Genomic DNA, 18,884 nt, shown 5'->3' with positions numbered 1-18,884 from the left:
CAGGAGGCTGAGATCTGAGGATCATAGTTCAAAGCTAGCCTGGTAAGAAAAGTTTGTGAGACTCTTAGCTCCAATAAACTTCTCCAAAAAAGCCAGAAGTAGCACTGTGGCTCAAGTGGGAGAACATTAATCATGAGTACAAAGAGGCTCAGGGATAGCACCCAGGCCCTGAGTTCAAGCCCCAGGACCACCAAATACATACATACATACATACATACATACATACATACATACATACATACATACATACATACATACATAAATAGATAGAAATAAATGAAATCAGAGACAGACATTATAGGACTATAAGCCAATTCCAACCTTGTTTTTGTAAATAAATTTAATTGGAACACAGACAATTACATTCGTTCATCCATTCATATACTTTCTGTGACATCCTATGTGTTATTAGGGCAAAGCTGAGTAATAGCTACAACGACAATGCCCCGCAAACTCTAACCTTGTACAGAGAAAGTTTGCTAACCCCTGTCCTACATCATACAGGCATCAATAACCAAAAATTGACTGAGAACAGGCACCTAAGAGAAATGTTCAGAATAAATGAAAGAAAAACAAGAAAAGTAGGTTAAAGGAAGATATCAAACATAAACTCCACCTAATCCATTAATTATGAAATAATTAAGAAAATAAAAGTAAAACTAATGCTTACTGAGTGCATACTCCTCTGCCAGCCAGGGAAAGATGAATGTTCCACGGAAAAGCAGGAAGTGGAGTTGCTTGCACCCAAAGTGTGTGTGTGGGGGGGGGAACAGCATTAAGGAACATTTTGGTGATTAGCAAATTCTGTGAGATCTAGCCACTGTTCATGTGGCAGATTGCCAACAGACTTGGATATACACAAGTCTTTTTTTTTGTTTTTTTTGGGGGGGGTCCAGTTGTGGGGCCTGAACTATGGACCTGAGCACTGTCCCTCAGCTCTTCAGCTCAAGGCTAGCGCTCTACCACTTGAGCCACAGCACCACTTCCGGCTTTTTTCTTTTTTTGCTTATGTGGTGCTGAGGAATCGAACCCAGGGCCTCATGCATGCAAGGCAATGCGCTCTACCACTGAGCCACCTTCTCAGCCCAATACACAAGTCGACTCAGGTTCAACAGTTAGAAACATTATATTGTCCCATAAGAGAAACATCATTGCTGGATGACATTTCAAAAGAACAAGAAGATAGCCTTCTCTAGAGGAGAGATCAGATTTTCGAATGATCCATTTGCATTGACTTCTATGGCAGCCTGCATCCAATCTGTGATGCCTGAGAGGACCTGGGTCTCAAGGAGCAATGATTCCACAGGTTGTGGAATATTTTCATGGTTATTTCACTTGTGTTCACATACATATCTCAATATTTATATAATTATCATTATATGCCAATGATTTCTCAGTAAGATGGTTTAAAATACACAGATATATGAAGATAGCACAAACAGAAAGACACATAGATGAACATGTTTTGGGAACCAACCCAGACTTGTGGGAATGATGGAATACAGCTAAACATAATGTTTGCATTTAAGGTAGGAATTATAATCCACATCAGATTTCTCTGTGATGATAATAGGCCCCTTGATCCTACTGTTGAGGCTTTCACAGTGGGCTAAATCTTCCCAAAAGTCACTGCTTGTAAATATAGTGAAATGCTCCAATTCCCTGCATTTACTGATTTATTGTTGACTCCCTCAGCACACTCATCTGCTCTGAGCACTGTCCTACCTGAGACTTGCAGTACAGAGCTTATTCTATAGCAGAAGGACAGGCAAATATCAGCTCCCTCTAAAAAAAATAGAATGGTAGAAAGACAGCCTCTTCAGTAAATGGTGCTGGCAAAATTGGTTAATGACTTGTAGAAAACTAAAGCTAGATCCTTATATATCACCCTGCACCAGAATCAACTCCAAATGGATCAAAGACCTCGGAGTCAAAGCAGACACTCTGAAAACATTACAGGATGGATAGGAGAAACCCTAGGTCTCCTTTGCACAGGCCGAAATTTTCTTAATAGAGACCCAGAAGCACAACAAATCAAAGAGAGGTTGGACAAATGGGATTGCATGAAATTGCAGAGTTTCTGCATGGCAAAGGACATGGAGAAGATCTTCACTAGCCATACAACGGACAAGGGTCTCATAGCTAAAATATACCACAAACTCAAAAAATTAAATCCCCCAACAACAAATCTTCAATGAAACAACTGTCCAATAAATAAGTGGGCTGAAGACTTAAAGAGAAACTTCTCTGAAGAGGAAAGAAGGATGGCCAATAGACACATGAAGAAATGCTCAACCTACCTAGCCATAAAAGAAATGCAAATCAAAACAACATTGAGATACCACCTCACTCCAGTTAGAATGGCACAAATCAAGAACTCTAATAACAACAGATGCTGGAGGGGATGTAGACAGAAGGGAACCTTACTGCATTGTTGGTGGGAGTGTAAACTTGTTCAACCACTTTGGAAAGCAGTATGGAGGTTCTTCAAAAGACTCCACATAGGGCTGGGAAGGTGGCTCAGTGATATAGCACTTGCCTTGCATGCATGAGCCCCTGGGTTCGATTCCTCAGAACCACATAACCAAAAAGAAAAAAGCCGAAAGTGGTGCTGTGGCTCAAGCGGTAGAGTGCTAGCTTTGAGCTGAAGAGCTGAGGGACAGCGCCCAGGCCCAGAGTTCAGGACCCACCACTGGACCCCCCCCAAAAAAAAAGACTCCACATAGAGCTCCTCTATGACCCAGCAATTCCACTTTTGGGCATTTACCCAAATGTTTACAAACAAGACCACACTAAAGCTACCAGCACAACTATGTTCATTGCAGCATTATTTACTATAGGTAAGATATGGAACCAACCCAGATGCCCCTCAGTAGATGAATGGATCTAGAAAATGTGGTATATATGCACAATGGAATTCAATGCCTCCATCAGAAAGAATGACATTGCCCCATTTGTTAGGAAATGGAAAGACTTGGAAAAAATTATATTAAGTGAAGTAAGCCAGGCCCAAAGAAACATAGGTCCCATGGTTTCCCTTATTTGCAATATCTATTATATGTCTGAGCCAAGCAGAAAAGGTCAGATAAGGTGATGTTAGAGAAATGAACCCTAAGATATGTATTCAGATGTTTTTTTTTCTTTCATGCGATTGTTTCTAACGCATTTATAAGATTATTTCTTTGTTGCTATGTATGTCCCTCCCCCACAGTATAACCCCTGCTTTCACTGTATTTGATGTCGGTATATTTTGTGGAGGGGAAGGGGAAAAACAAATCATTTAAATAGGGATACAGGTGGACCCATTGCAACAATGAGATGTACAAGTCATTATGTCGAAAACGAACTTTACAACTTTGGTGGTGGGGGAGGGAGGCAGGGAGGATTGGGTGTGGGGCAGGGGAAGGATGGGAAGGGATGGGAAAGGGAAACAAAGGAGGAGCCTACAATGCTTGATAAGAAATGTACTCATTATCTTGCCCATGTAATTGTAACCGCTCTGTACAGTATTTTTACAATTAAAAAAATATATCAGCTCCTTCTGCTGATAAAAACTCCATTTAGTGTTCAGGACTGTAATCTGAGAAATGTCTCTGGGGTTTGTGCTAAGATGGACTTTCCTTATGGCAGCATTACAAGGTAATTTATGAAAACTAAGAGATACTAAATATATGACTGGGTGTGAGTGAGGAGACAGTAGGTCTTTGTGAAATTTCCTGGCCAGGATGCTCTGTGTTCGCAAGTGTGCAGTGTGAAGTGCAGCTGGTGGGATCTGGAGGAGGCTTGGTGTAGCCTGAGTGTTCCCTGAGACTCTCCTGTGCAGCCTCTGGATTTGGCTTCAGTAGTTACTACATGAACTGGCTCTACCCGCCTCCAGGAAAGAGGTCTGAGTGGCTCTTATACATTAGTGGTGATAGCAGTGACAAAAACTATGCAGACTCTGTGAAAGGTCAATTCACCATCTCCAGAGACAACTCAAGGAGCACGCTGTTTCTGCAGATGGACAGTCTGAGAAGATAGGACATAGCTTTGTACTACTGTATGAGACACAGGGGACCCAAGTTTGACCCCAGACATTAACCTCCCTGATGGTTGCTCAAGACCAGCAAGTGTACTCAGCACCAGCATGGGACGCTCTGTGCCACCACGGGGATGCTCATCACACATTGATTTTCAGGATCTGCAGGTACAGAGAGAGGAGAAGCTATGGCCATCTGTCAGCATCTGGGGCTTCCTCTCTGTGTAACATTTTCCCACAGGAGATTGTCACAGCAGATTCTGATGTTCTGTTTTTGAGCTTACTGTGAATGTCTCTTTATTAAAAAGGGATTTGTTTGCCGTTATGTTTGTTACAGTACTAGAGTTGAGTACTGCCCCTTAGATCTTTAACTTGAGTCTGGCACTCTACCATTGTAGTCACAACTCACCTCTATCTTGTTGCTAGTTAAGTGGAGATTAGGTTCTTGGATTTGTCTGCCCGGGGATAGATTCAAACTGATTCTCAGACCTCAGCCTCCTGAGCAGCTAGGGTTACAAGTATGAGCCACAGGAACACAGCTAAAAAGGCTATTAAAAAATCTTCATACTTTCATAGTAAGAGAAATAAATGAGATGCAGAAAAAAATACCTGTTACCCAACTAGAATCCAAAGGAAATAAATTTTTTAAATAAAGGGGAAATGAAAGTAAAAAGACTTCCAGAGAAGATGAAGGTGACAAAGGGAAAGATGGGGAAGGTGAACACTCTGGGGACTCAATATGGCCAAATCATATATCACAAGCAGCCAGGCACCAGTGGCTCATGCCTGTAATCCTAGCTACTCAGGAGGCTGAGATCTGAGGATCATGGTTCAAAGCCAGCCTAGGCAGGAAAGTCCAGGAGACTCTTATCTCCAGTAAACCACTAGAAAACTGGACGTGGTGCTCTGACTTAGAAAACCAAGTACCTCTCCATCCTTCCCTCCCTCCCTTTCCCTCCTCTCTCCAACCCTCTCCCAACCCCTCCCTCCCCCTCTCTCTCTTCTCTCTCCTCTTTCAGTTTCTTTTTTCTCTATTTTGGATGTTCATGGGGCATGAACTTGGGGACTGGACACCATCCCTGAGCTCTTATGTTCAAGGCTAGCACTTTGCTGCTTTAAGCTTCAACCCCACTTCTGCTTTTCATTTAGTCAATTGAAGAAAAGAGTTTTAGGGACTTTCCTGCCTGGGCTGGCTTTGAACCACAATCCTCAGATCTCGGCTTCCTAAGTAGTTAGAATTGCAGGCATAAGCCTCCTGTGCTTGGCTCCCTCTCTCTTATTAGCACTGAGAAATAAACAATTCCTAAACTCCAGCGTGTTAGCAGCAAAAGAGACAGCAGAAAGCATGGGACCTATGTTTCTTTGGGCCAGGCTTACTTCACTTAATATAATTTTTTTCCAAGTCTTTCCATTTCCTAATGAGTGGTGAGATGCCATTCTTTCTGATGGAGGCATAAAATTCCATTACACACACACACACACACACACACACACACACACACACACACACACACACACACACACAGAGCACATTTTTCCAATCCATTCATCTACTGAGGAGCATCTGGGTTGGTTCCATATCTTGACTATGGTAAATAATGCTGCCATAAACATAGTTGCTTAGAAAGCTGAGATCTGAGGATGGTTGTTCAAAGCCAGCCCTGGCAGCAAAGTCTGTGAAACTGTTATTGTCTATTAACCGGCAAAAGCAGAGCAGTGGCTCAAGTGGTATATTGCTAGCCTTGAGCAATAAGCTTCAGTAAGGAGTTCAAGCTTAGAATGGTACAAGTAAAGTACAAGTGAAGGAGAAGTGGAAGGATGAGAGGAGGGGAGAGAAAATTAAAGAGGAGGAAAATGCAAACAATTGCACTAAAAATATAGCTCAATAATGATACAATAATAAAATGATGATACAGGGCTGGACGGTGGCCTGCCTTGCATGCATGAGGCCCTGGGTTCAATTCCTCAGCACCACATAAGCAGAAAAAGCTGGAAGTGGTGCTGTGGCTCAAGTGGTAGAGTGCTAGCCTTGAGCTGAAGAGCTGAAGGACAGCGCCTAGGCCCAGAGTTCAGGCACCATGGCTGGCCAAAAAAAAAAATAAATCAAAAAAAAAATAAAATGATGATACAAATTTTTATAGCATAATATGAAAAGGAAAGGCAAAGCCGATGCTGGTGTCTCATGCCTGTAATCCTAGCAAATGAGGAGCTTGAGATAAGAGGATCATGGTTTAAAGCCACCTTGGGCAGAAAAATCAGTGATTTTTTTTTATCAGTTGAGGGGCTTTAACTCAGGGCCTTGAGCTCTTTTGAAATGTATTTCAAACTACTTAATTAGAGATGCTGTCATGGCGGCATCACACCTCACCTCCAAATATCTCCTTCCTTCACAAGCCTATCAACTCATCTGCAGCTGACCCTTGAGAATTATCTAGGCTCCACCTGTATTCTATGCATGCCATCCTGGCATCACAGAGGCACCTCCAGAGCCACCAACAGCAACTTACTTCAGGAAATAAGGCCATGGTTCTATCCCCACACTTGCTGCAAATTATAGAGCTCCCCATTTTTGTAACAAATTTCATATGAAAAGGATTGCCACAGATAAAATAAGATTGAACAGCATTAGACAGTTCATGTGAACATGGCTTTTGTGCCACAGCATCCCAGTGCTATAGCCTAAGGTAGTGCAACAGATAACAGACACTTTCCCAAGACACTTCCTGTCCCTCCAGAGTGGCTACTGATTTTAGCAGGGCCTTAGTCAGACTGCCTTTTTTTCCCCTAGACTTCTAGAGTGCTTTCCTAGATTCTTGCTGAATAATTGAAGAATTTACAAAGTGAATATCTGTCTTCAATAGGGATTGGCACATTAAGAGACACTCAAGCCGTTATTGACACCTGTCAAGCTGTTATTGACACCTGAAATCCTGTTTTATTTTTGCCTCCACCATGAAGTAGTTGAAAGTAAAGTCACAGTACCAGCTTTGGCTTGCATTAAAATTGAACATTAGACAAGGAATAATAGAGTGTTCCATCTTATTGCAATGTAAGTAAAAGTATATACAATTTAAAGTCAGCCTTCAGTTATCCTAAACCATATTTCACATGTTTAATACATACATATAAGTACCAGCTATACACATATAGACAATAGAAATATAGACTAAAGTTCCATCATCACTGAAATCCTACTCATAAAGTATCTGCTGAAGAATACCAGCCTGGGCTGAGAAATTGGCTCAGTGGTAGAGTGCTTGCCTTGCATGCATGAGGCCCTGGGTTCGATTCCTCAGCACCACATAAGCAGAAAAAAGCTGGAAGTGGTGCTGTGGCTCAATTGGTAAGGGGCTTACCTTTTGGTCAAGAGCTGAGGGAGAGTGCTCAGGCCCAGAGTTCAGGACAACCAACCAAAAAAACAAAGAAGAAAAAGAAGAACAGCAGCCTGATACCATGATCAGGATACCATTATCCCAGCCAAGTTTAACTACATTTCTGTGTCCTTAGTCTCCTTCCTTAAAGACTAATGCTGTTAAATCTCCACATAATCTCTAGCATTGGTAGATCCTTTTTTTTTTATTTTCATTTGGTTTTGATGTTTTGCAACAGTGTTACTATGCAGCCTAGACAGGCAACGTGCTGACAATATCCTGCCTCTGCTTCTAGCAGCTGAGATAACAGTCACACCATCATGCACAGCTAAATCTATTCAATTGTAAACTTTAGCTCTTTTAGCAATGTGATCTTGAGTTTCTTATCTTTGAACTTCAGTTCCTTCACTTAATAGCCAGGAATGACAGAATTTGGTATTGGCATAAGAATGAAATAAGACAATGGGTGAACAAATGCATCAATGGTATTCAATAGACACTATGCTGAAGATGCACTATTCAACTTGCGGGTGGGGATTGGAAGGGAAAATTGGGATTGGGGAAAGGATGACATTGTCCAAAAAGAAATGTATGCTTAACTTATGTAACTGTAATCCCTCTATATATCAACTGTATAATGAAAAATTAAAAATAAAAATATATTAAAATGAAATAATATAAATTTTAAGAAGGTGCTTCAAAAACAAAGTCTCAATTAACAGAAGGGATGTGAAGGGTAAACAAAGGAGGAGGCTGCAATGCTTGGTAAGAAATGTATGCATTATCCTGCCCATGTAATTGTAACCCCGCTGTACAGTATGTTCACAAATAAAATAAAAATAAAAGTCTCAATTAACGTTAAGTTCTAGTAAGTATTCTTCATGAAGTATAGAGTTGTCCTATTTAAATTTGTTTAGTCCATGTAAGGCACAGTGAGAGACAAGGATTGGGAAGCTCTAAGTGTCAGGAAGGACTTGGGGAAAGTATGTGGGATCCTCTCTTATCTGAAAAAAATGTAACATTAACCAATGGGGCTGGAGGGATGCCTTCAGTGCTAGTTTGCTCCCTGATTTCCAAATCTAAGAATATAAAATATGGTAATAGACAAAAAAAAATTGCAAGTTAGTGAGTAAACAAACTTAATTCTATGTGAAAGACAGAAAATAGTCTCTCTGAGCTCAAGGAATGCAGATTTCTATTTCTTTTCTCATGCCATGAAGAAATCAAGCTAGCCTTGGATTTCTGAACACTTTGCTTTTCCAGCTAATCTATTCCTGATGCACTGGAGACTTGTGAACCTGGCTTTGTTAGTCATGACAACAGCTCAAGTGTAGGCAAATTACATAATAAGCATACTGGATACTCAGGAAAGATATAATAAGATCAGAAAAGGGAATTGTAGAATGATAGCTAAAAGAAGCTCAAAGTCCAGGAGACTGTTAGCTCCAATAAACTACTTAGAAATAGCTGGAGGTGACACTGTGTGACCTACAGCTATGACAAGATCATACTAGAGAAGCACTTTGTTGGTAGGTTTGGGGCCATGGAGCAGCTCAGCAAGAATGCTGGGTGGGTTGGGAGGCATTAGAGCAGCAAGAATGGTCTGTCTCTTGGGTGTGTTCAGAGAGCCTATGTTCAGAGTGCCATTGTGGCACTACATAGGGCATGGTGGAGTCTGAACCAAGCAGATTCTGCAAGGGGCCCAAGCATGGTACTTATTCATGTTGGACAGCCCTTGCCTTAACTATGATCTGTCATGTACACCAGAGTTCTGGACCCAAACTAATAGTAAAGGCTTTCAACCAAAGAAGCACATAGGCAGTGTGAATGACTGGAAGGAGTAAGCATGTGGACCAGAAGTGAGACATGGGAGCAAGATGGGGGATTCTAAGATATCCTCACTGAGCAACACATCTAGTCAGCCATAAGGCTCATAGCACTGACCCGAGTACCACTGACAGCTTGATGCAGCTGGAATAGTCCAGGCTATGGGGAGCATCAATGCTGTTTCAACCTACAACTTGCCACTTAGGCTTGGCGAAATGATGGGAACCATTGGTGTGGCTACCAGCCTCTGTGACATACTGTCAACTGACCAGAGCAAGTCTCTTCATGGTCATGGTTCTTCTCCTGGGGAAAGGGTTCCCAGTAAAAGGCAGAGAGTGGCAGTGTCTTAATGAGTTCCCATTGTTGTGACAGAAGATCTGATACAGACAAATTAAAGCAGGACAGGCTTATTTTGCCTATAATTTCAGGATTTTTCAGTACACGTAAGTTTTTATAAGAAAACCTTCTCACAAACTGAGTGATTCCTTGGAAGTAGATGGAGGAGAGAATGAGAATGAGAACATATCGATGTACCTGGCATTCTCCTTTTAGGATATTTATTCTCTCAGGCTCCCAGAATGGGATGGTAATGTTCATCTACATTGAGTGAAGATCTATCCACACTGTTAATCCTCCTTGCAATAACACAATGTAACCCAAGGAGTGCTTTCCTAATCTCCTAGCTACTTCTTAATCCACTCATGCTAATAATACTCAACATATCCATCACAAGTCCACCTTTATTAACCTGGAACCCAAATACTTCTTCATAACCCTAAAATTCCACCTTTGCTCTTGTAGGTTTTTGTCCATCCATTTCCCAGAATTCCCCATGGCTGTAAACAATCGAAAAGTCTTCAAAATTTTAAGACTAAATTTTCTTATGCGATTCTAGGAAAACTCTTAGGCATGAGTCACTATGAAGTGAAAAACAACTCATATACACTAGAGGGAAAATGGCACAGATTATAGATTTCCACTCAATCAGAAAGGAAAATTCCCACCTTATGGTATTTTTACTTGCAGGCCACAGGACATTTACCTTTTTTTTTTTTTTTTCAGTCGTGGGGCCTGAACTCTGGGCCTGGGCACTGTCCTCAGATCTTCAGCTCAAGGCTAGCAGTCTACCACTTGAACCACAGCTTCACTTCTGGCTTTTTCTGCTTATATAGTGCTGAGAAATCAAACCCAGGGCCTCATGCATGCAAAGCAAGCACTGTACCACTGAGCCACCTTCCCAGCCTCAGGCATTCTCCTTAACAGGCATTTCATATTCCTGACATGACCAATACCCTGAGGGCTCCACTACAGGTTAGATTTCATCCTCACAGCATCACACATCACCCTCTGAGGAACAGCCTTTGGGGATTTCATCCAGGACACATGGACTCTTTTTTTGTTTGTTTGTTTGTTTGTTTTCTTGGAGATGGGGACAACACTTTTCTGCCTTGGTAGGCATTGATCCAGCTCCCAGTAATATGATAAGGTGGGATTACAAGCATGTGCCACTGCTGCCAAGCTCTCAAATTCTTCTCAAAACCACTACTTTCTAGGGTGTTTTTTGTTCAATTTAATTTATAAATTTATTTTTTATTTGTTGCAGTTTAAAAAACTTTATTATACTACACAATCTATTAGTAAATGCACCAGATTTCATTTTCTCAAATGGTGAATGGAGTGCAAGATGGTCATCGCATGTTTCTTCATTATGAAGCACAGGATCTGATTGAGGGATGGCTTTAGTGTATTCCTACTGAGTAACCACAGAAGTGTGGAAGCCTACCATTGTCCTGTCATCAGATGTCAGAGGAAGGTCCACTTTAGATTGGAAGTAAATGTTTCAAGATAGTTCTCTCTGCTCTTATCCACTTCTGCTGCTATAATAGTGTATCAGGATGCTTATCAAGCAGGAAGAGAAAAGATATTGCAAAGGAAACTGCTTTTAAAGTCCACTTCTAGGCACACCGATTTTCATTCCATGGAGCCTGTCATCTTGCTTAAATCTGGGTCCTACAAGGTACCACCTACATGTATTTTTAAATGTTTGTCTACAAATGCTTTTTCCAGGGTGTTACAAGTTAACATTATGTGCAAAGTGCACATAATTGCTCTCATGAAATAGCCTCTATTAAACACCAAGAGTTGTGCATTAGTAACCTCTAATGCATTTCTTAGCCTTTTCTAGTTGACAATTGATAGTAACCACAACCATGGCATAGTGGGTCACACCTGTAAACCTAGGAAGTAGATTTGTGGTTTGAAGCCATCCTGGGCAAAAACTTTGTGAGACACCAACTCATCCATATCAAATGAGTGCCACTTTCAGCTTTTTCTGCTTATGTGGTTTGTGCTGAGGAATCGAATCTAGGGCCTCATGCATGCAAGTCAAGCACTTACCACTGAGCCACCTTCCCCACCGAGTTTAATTTATTTTTTAATTTCCAAAATAGCTCCAGAAGCTGGGTGCTGTTGGCTCACGCCTGTAATGCTAGCTACTCAGGAGGCTGAGATCTGAGGATCGCGGTTCAAAGCCAGCCCCGGCAGGAGAGACCGTGAGACTCCTATCTCCAATAAACCACCAGAAAACCGGAAGTGGCGCTGTAGCTCAAGTGGTAAGCATTCGCCTTGAGCTGAAGAACTGAGGGACAGCGCCCAGGCCCAGAGTTCAAGCCCCACGACCGACAAAAAAAAAAAAAAAAACCAAAATAGCTCCAGAAGTGGAGCTATGGATCCAATGGCAGAATGCTACTCCTCAACCAAAAGAGCTCAGGGACACAGCTTATTAAGTAAAAAATAAAAAGTTTTCAGTTTCTTTAGAAACAGAGCAGAGTTTATAGAAAAATTAAATGCAATAAGTTGTTTTTCTGAAAGCAGACAGTCAGGATGAATTTGCTCCTTCTCCTCTGACTCCATCTCAGCTAAAATCTTCACTAAGACAATAAGGACTAACCTCTAACAAAAGTTTTATGCCCATGGTTCTGTAATGCTAGCTGCTGAGATCTGAGCACCATGGTTCAAACTCAGCCCAGGAAAGTCCATGAGGCTGGTACCTCCAATTAATCATCAAAATGCAGAAAGTGATGTTGTGACTCAAGTGGCAGAGCACTATCCTTGAACCAAATTGCTCAGGGACAGTGCCCAGCCCTGAGTTTCATCACTATGATCAGTAAATAAAACATAGAGAATATAGGGAATTATACAAAAAGCCAGATTCTACCAAATAAGTAAAGAAGAGATGAACTCCCTGTCCTGCTGCCCAGAAGCTAGAAACTGCAGTGTTCCCAGGCAGGATGCACATGTGCACACCTTTGATTGCATAGTTACAATAGCAGAGCATGAGGTATTCTAACTCCTGAAAAATGCCTTTGGCTTGGCCTTTAGCTGGTTGTTTTGCAGTTGGAATTTCCTAGACTTTTCTGCCTAGGCTGCTTTTGAACTGTTATTCTCTAGCTCTCAGCATGTTCACTAAATAAGATGACAGCATGATCCATCGTGGGATGACACATTGCTGAGGAACTTCTTTGAAACAATGTAGATGAAAATCCCCATAAACGATTGTAGTTTACTGTGCAATATTGAGTGGTGGTTAGTCTGTTCAGGCAGGTGTACAACAGCCATCAGCAGCTCTGAGCTCAGCACTTCTGGTGTTCAGCACTGAGCATTTTTTAATTGGGCTATCCCTTTATATTATTGCAAGTGTTCTTTATTTTATGTTCAAGAATCTTATAACAAACAAGACTTGAAAATAATGTTTTCTGTTTTCCATTCTGGTGTGGGTTGAGGAGGGAGGGAGAGGAAAGGATAGAGAAGGGAGGTGGCCTGAGAAGGCAGTGGGGACTGGCAGGGCATCGGGGCCTGAGCTGGTTCCTCAGTTCCTTCTGAATAAAGTGAGACTGCATTGTTGGACAGTCTGTAGGGACAGGACACACTAGTGGGAGTCCATAGTGGCTCTCTCCAGGACTGCAGTGTCCTGGTCCCTCCTGCCTGCTTTCAAGTGCCCTGGATGTGGCCCTCTCGTGGGCCCTGGTAGGTGAATGTCCTTAGGTCGCCCCGCTGGCTGTCTGTTCCCAGATTTGCCATGATTAGCAGCTGCCCCTCCTCACTCTGGTTCCAAGCCCAGCACTATCTGCCTCCTACCAGCACCTCCCCACTCATGCCTCATGCCTGCAAGGCAAGCATTCTTCCACTGCTGACTCATTATTTTTTCTTGTTCAAAACACCATTGCTAGGAGGGATGAGTGACAATGTTGTCAGACACCTTGTATTTATATAGTGTCTTGTAGAATGGGAACTTCTTTGTATAATTACCTAAAGATAACAATAACAACAATAATAATAAATGTTTAAAAAACACCATTGCTTCTGTCCTGCACTGGTAGAAAAATATCGTAGTTCCCTTACCTGCACCTCTGATAAATGATTTTTTGTCAAGATTTCTGATTTACTAGAGACAGCTTACATTTGACCATTTATGTCAGTCACACCACACCGAGGTGACTCTCAGGTCAGTGAAGGAGCTCTGAGCCCAGCTTATCACCCCATCCAATTCTACTGACTTTAATCAAGTGCACTATTCCCTACCTGGTAACATTCCTAATGAACCTCATGATCATTTACAACATCCTTCTGGACTTCCTGGATATGAGAAGGCACTGGTCAGGTGAGTCCTAGGTCTGTGGGAGCAAAGTCTCCTGCTGAGCCCTGAATTCTGAGCTCTGGAAACTTGTTTGTTTGTTTGTTTGTTTGTCGGTCGTGGGGCTTGAACTCTGAGCCTGGGCGCTGTCCCTCAGTTCTTCAGCTCAAGGCGAGCGCTCTACCACTTGAGCTACAGTGCCACTTCCGGTTTTCTGGTGGTTTATTGGAGATAGGAGTCTCACGGTCTCTCCTGCCCGGGCTGGCTTTGAACGGAGATCCTCAGATCTCAGCCTCCTTAGTAGCTAGGATTACAGGCGTGAGCCACCAGCGCCCGGCGGAAACTTGTTTGTTTAATGTAAGCCACTTTTGATTTATGAATTTTTCATTTTTCTATTTTTACAAAATAGAATTTTTGAAGCAAGTCTTGATTTATGAAGATAAGGTGGCATTTGCTATTGGTACAGAGAATAAATATAGTTAATGTAAACCTTCATCATAAAGGAAGGTAGTTGTTATTTGTGGGAGCTCTGGTAAGAATGTTTTTCCAGTCCCAAGTCTTGAAATCTGAGCCTAGGCACTGTCCCTGAGCCTCTTTGTGCTCAAGGGTAGCACTCTACCACTTGAGCCACATTGAAACACTTGAGCCACTACACAGTTTTTTCTGATTAGCTTATTGTAGATAAGTGACTCCTACCCAGGTTGGCTTAAAACTGCAATCCCCAGATCTCAGCTTCATGAGTATCAATAATTACAGATGTGAGTAACTGGCACCCAGCTGGTAATTGAATATTTTTAAAAATTGTATATTCCCAGAGACAGTCATGATGGTTTATTGCTTGCTGTTTTGGAGGTCTGAACTCACATTAGAGATACTGAGAACTCAGTAGTCTGTGTAGGAAACCTAATATATTGGCATCTGTCACATGATAGCTTGCTATTATTAAAGTTTCATGTTTGTGTTAGAGATGCTGAGATATGAAGATTAAGGGTGAAAGCCAGGCTAGGCAGGAAATCTGTGATACTCCAGAAACTTGCCCCAAACAAATCCAGAAGTGGAGGTGTGGCTCCAGTGGCAGAGTGCAAAAAAAAAAAAGAAGCTCAAAGACAACACCGGCCCTGAATTCAAGCGTCAGTATTCAATACTCAGGACTGGGGCACACACACACATACACGCACACACACACACACACACACACACACACACACACACACACACACACACACACACACACTGGTCACACACACACACACACACTGGTCATAGGTGGCTCCTGCCTGTAATCCTAACTCAGGATGTCGCAATCTGAGGATCGTGCTTCAAAGCCAGCCCCTGCAGGAAAGGCCGTGAGACTTTTGTCTCCAATAATTCACTCAGAAAACTGGAAATGGCAGTGTGGTTCAAGTGGTACAGCGTTAACCTTGAGCTAAAATTCTGAGGGACAGGGTCCAGGCCCAGAGTGTTTTTCCATGACCAACAAAAGAAAAGGAAAAAGAAAGAGCAAGAAATAAATAAAAAGAAAATGCAAAGATTTGGGGAAACAACAAAAACAACAACAAAACCCACAGGACTTCTATCTTGGGTAGAAAGCTGACCACCTAGGAAAACATACTAGTGAAATGTTGACCCTGACCACACACTAAGTCATGGATCTTGGAATAATAGCTGTTTCTAAGGAAAATAGGACCCTGCACAAAACCATGAACTACAGGGTAGTATATTCAGGAAGGATAATGTCAAGGAAACTGGGGTAGACAAGTGAAGACAGGAAGGGTAGATGAATGTAGCCATGATAGTCAATGTGAATGTGTGAAAATGGAACTAGACAAACTGAGGTGATGGGGGCTGGGGAAGGGATGACAAGAATGATAAAACAGGTGACATCTATCACATGCATTGTACTCATGATCCCAAGTATGGAAATTAAAACCCTTTGTACATCAACTTCATAAAATACTATTAGTAAATGTAATGATACATTGCACTCACAAACTGATATGTTGAATTGAAGTTCTTTGTACAATTACTTAAGTATTTCTATAATAATAAATTCCTTATTAAGCTGGGCATTGGTGTTTCATGCCTGTAATGGTAGCTACTCTGTATGTTGAGCTCTGATGTTTCCGGTCTCACATTCTTCCTCTCTGCTTTGACAGTATAATATCATCATTATTTATGATCGCCTACTTTAGAAATCTTTTTTTTTTTTGGTCCTGGGGCTTGAACTCTGTGCTTAGGCACTGTCCTTGTGCTCTTCAGCTCAAGGTGAGCACTCTACCGCTTGAGCCACAGCACCACGTCCGGTTTTCTAGTGGTTTATTGGAGATCAAGAGTCTCACAGACTTTCCTGCCAGGGCTGGTTTGAACAGCGATTCTCAGATCTCAGTCTCCTGAGTAGCTAGGATTACAGGCATGAGCCACCGGTTCCTGGCTCACTGTAATAATCTTGAACACACATTTTACTCCGTGTTTTACAATGCGTAATAATATTCTCACATTGATAGCCTGTGAAGCTGCTGTGGGTTTGGTATTACTCTTGTAGTGTAAAATAACTATACTCATTACCTGCAAAGCCTTAGTCTCTGACAATGCTGAAAATTATTCCCCCCAGAACCATATTCATCTCTATACCTTGATATTCCTAAAGTCACAGGAATGATCTGAATTAATTCAACCATTCATCACCTACTTATTAGCATGGAATGTCTGTTCATATGTACTCGCTATCATGAAAATTACTTTCACTACTTTTCATTTTTCTCTTTACCCCATTCTAACCCTATCACCCTGACTTTTCCTACATTAGTTCACCTCACCTATCCAAGCAGCCATTAACATACAGAAAACAGGTAAATACTAATTGTTTTTCAAGTCCTATCATTACAATACATGCATGGAACTTATTTCATTTTAGGTTTTATGTGAAGCAAGCCTAATTGTGACTCTCCTAATCATTATCTGAGAAGGGAGTCTGACAGAACAACCTAGCATGTGCACGCTCCCAGAGCACCCTCTAGCGGGAAGCGGCGCTCACTACACCCTGGGCCCCATGATACCCACGCGCTGAGCGCGCCCTCTGGAGGGAAGCAGCGCTCACTGCACCCAAGCTCTGAGCACCGCAGTAGTTTCAGCTCCAGCCCGTGGAATGGCCTGGCCCTGGAGACCTGGGCTGCTCTCAGGACAGTCCTTCTCCACTAAGAGTGATCCTTATCATCCCTTAATAAAAGGGCAAAGGAGAGGAGGAGGGTGCAGCGGAAGGAGGTGGCCAGGAGGGACGTAGAAGCTGCGGGCACCGCGGTCCGGTGCGGGTGCGGTGGCCCAGCCCCTGCCTCCGATTTCATCTACGCAGCTTTTCCCATGACGGTTGAGATACCGAGTCGGGTATTTCTTGAAAGATTGTCCCCGAGCCGCTCTGCCTCTCCCTGCCTTTCCCTCAACGAAGGCGGCTTGACAATGTGTGGGTGTCCAGCACACTTGGGGGCCGTTCCATCTCCTGATGCTGTTCGCTGTCCCGCTTTGCTGCTAGGTGCTGCGGTCCGAACCCTGGTTCCCATGACCCACGAACGCCCCCGGAGCCGGTCCACACAGAGCCCCGGAAGGACCCAGTTCTCTGCCCGGCGGCTCCCCCAGCGGGTCCTATCGACCACACCCTGCACCGGCCACTGACAACCCTGACTAGGGGACCGATTCCGGACCCTGACCTCCGGCAATGGGGGGGGGGGGCGCGGAAGGAGGCAGGGCTGCGCATGTGCAGTGGGGCTTACGGGGCAGTGGAGGATCCGCCACCTCCCACCAGATGTTTCCATAAGGCATGGCGTGCTGGACTCACCGGATCCAGCTCCTGGGATGGTGCCACCAAGGCCTTGGCCAGAGTTGTGCCTGCTGCTCAGCGCTTCTGATTCTCTACCACAAGTTTAGACCAGGATCCGTGCCCAGACATGAGCCAGCCACGTTCACGACCCCGCTACCCGGAGCCAGAGCCCCGAGGCCACCCTTCCCCGCGAGCACCAGGCCGGGCTCCGCCCCCCGTGCCGCCAGTGTGCAAGCGAGAGCACGATGGCGTGAGGCTTTATTCAGTACAGGTTCATGCAGCCTGCGGGAGCCGAGGCTTTTCAGCGAAACGGCTTCTCCTTGGGTCAGTAGATGTGGCTTGGTCGCACAGATTGGCTCACCAGGAATGCAAACCCAGATGTGAGGGAATGCAGGGCCCAATCACCATGGAGACCAGAACCTGCAGGCATTACCATTGAATGGAATCCCTGGGTTTCAGGAACTAGTGTTGAAGGAAATACACAGAAGCCCCACCGGGGCCTCAGTTTATGTATAGCCAGCTTGTTAGTCATGCAGCATTTATACCACCTACTGAAGTTTGGAAAAATTGTAAGGTAATTTTTAATGTGATTCTGTGTTTCTGAGAAAATCTAAGCTTTTGTGGTGGTGGTGGTGGTGGTGCAATATAACTTCCTGGTAGATTTAAGTTTGGGATATATAGGAAATAAAAATTAGGTTGCCTAGTGCCTGGTCAGATAGTACATGTCATTCTTACGCTGACAAATAGATTCGTTTGTGGACAGGAACATGAAAGGGTACATGTTAAAATATGTATTTTTCATTAATCTGCATGGATTATGTAGAACATCAAAGCTGTTTTTAAAAGAGAGAGTCGTGGATGTATTTGTGCTGTGCTTTCATTTCTTTGTAAATGAAGTAACGATTGATAATACACTTGTTGACCTTTTCACACCTTCATATATATGTACACATATATAGAAATAGATGTCTGGTTTTTTGGTTTTCCAGTGTTTGGAAAGGAACTGATGGCAAAATTAATATTAAGTATACTTTGCCAGATAACCATGCAGACAGCAAGGTACAGAGAACAAAGAAAGGTTTATTTGTGGGGAAAGAGTGCCTGCAAGACTCCTTCTCCCAAGGGAGGAATGAGAAGAAGCACCGGTTATTTTTTGGGGTGACCTATATAACCTAGGAGGTGTAGGAGGTGCTAGAAGGTGCTAGGAGGTGGAGACCCTGGTGT

The 18,884-nt window shown here is 43.0% G+C and overlaps 1 long non-coding RNA gene across 3 annotated transcripts in view; it reads right to left on the bottom strand.

The window, feature by feature from the left end:
- LOC138837195 (uncharacterized) overlaps positions 1-18,060 on the bottom strand; it is a 77,049-nt gene extending 58,989 nt beyond the window's left edge. For all 3 annotated transcript variants that reach the window (XR_011375227.1, XR_011375229.1, XR_011375228.1), the window contains exon 1: positions 17,679-18,060. This is a non-coding gene — a long non-coding RNA (uncharacterized lncRNA). The remainder of the gene's footprint in view (positions 1-17,678) is intronic.
- Between the last annotated feature and the right edge of the window lie 824 nt (positions 18,061-18,884).

The sequence above is a fragment of the Dipodomys merriami genome, unplaced genomic scaffold (assembly GCF_024711535.1).
Source record: "Dipodomys merriami isolate MVZ:Mamm:240054 unplaced genomic scaffold, mDipMer1.0.p SCAF_266, whole genome shotgun sequence".
Classification (NCBI taxonomy): domain Eukaryota; kingdom Metazoa; phylum Chordata; class Mammalia; order Rodentia; family Heteromyidae; genus Dipodomys; species Dipodomys merriami.
Note: the sequence above shows the minus strand (reverse complement) of the source record. Positions and strands in the feature narration are given on the sequence as shown.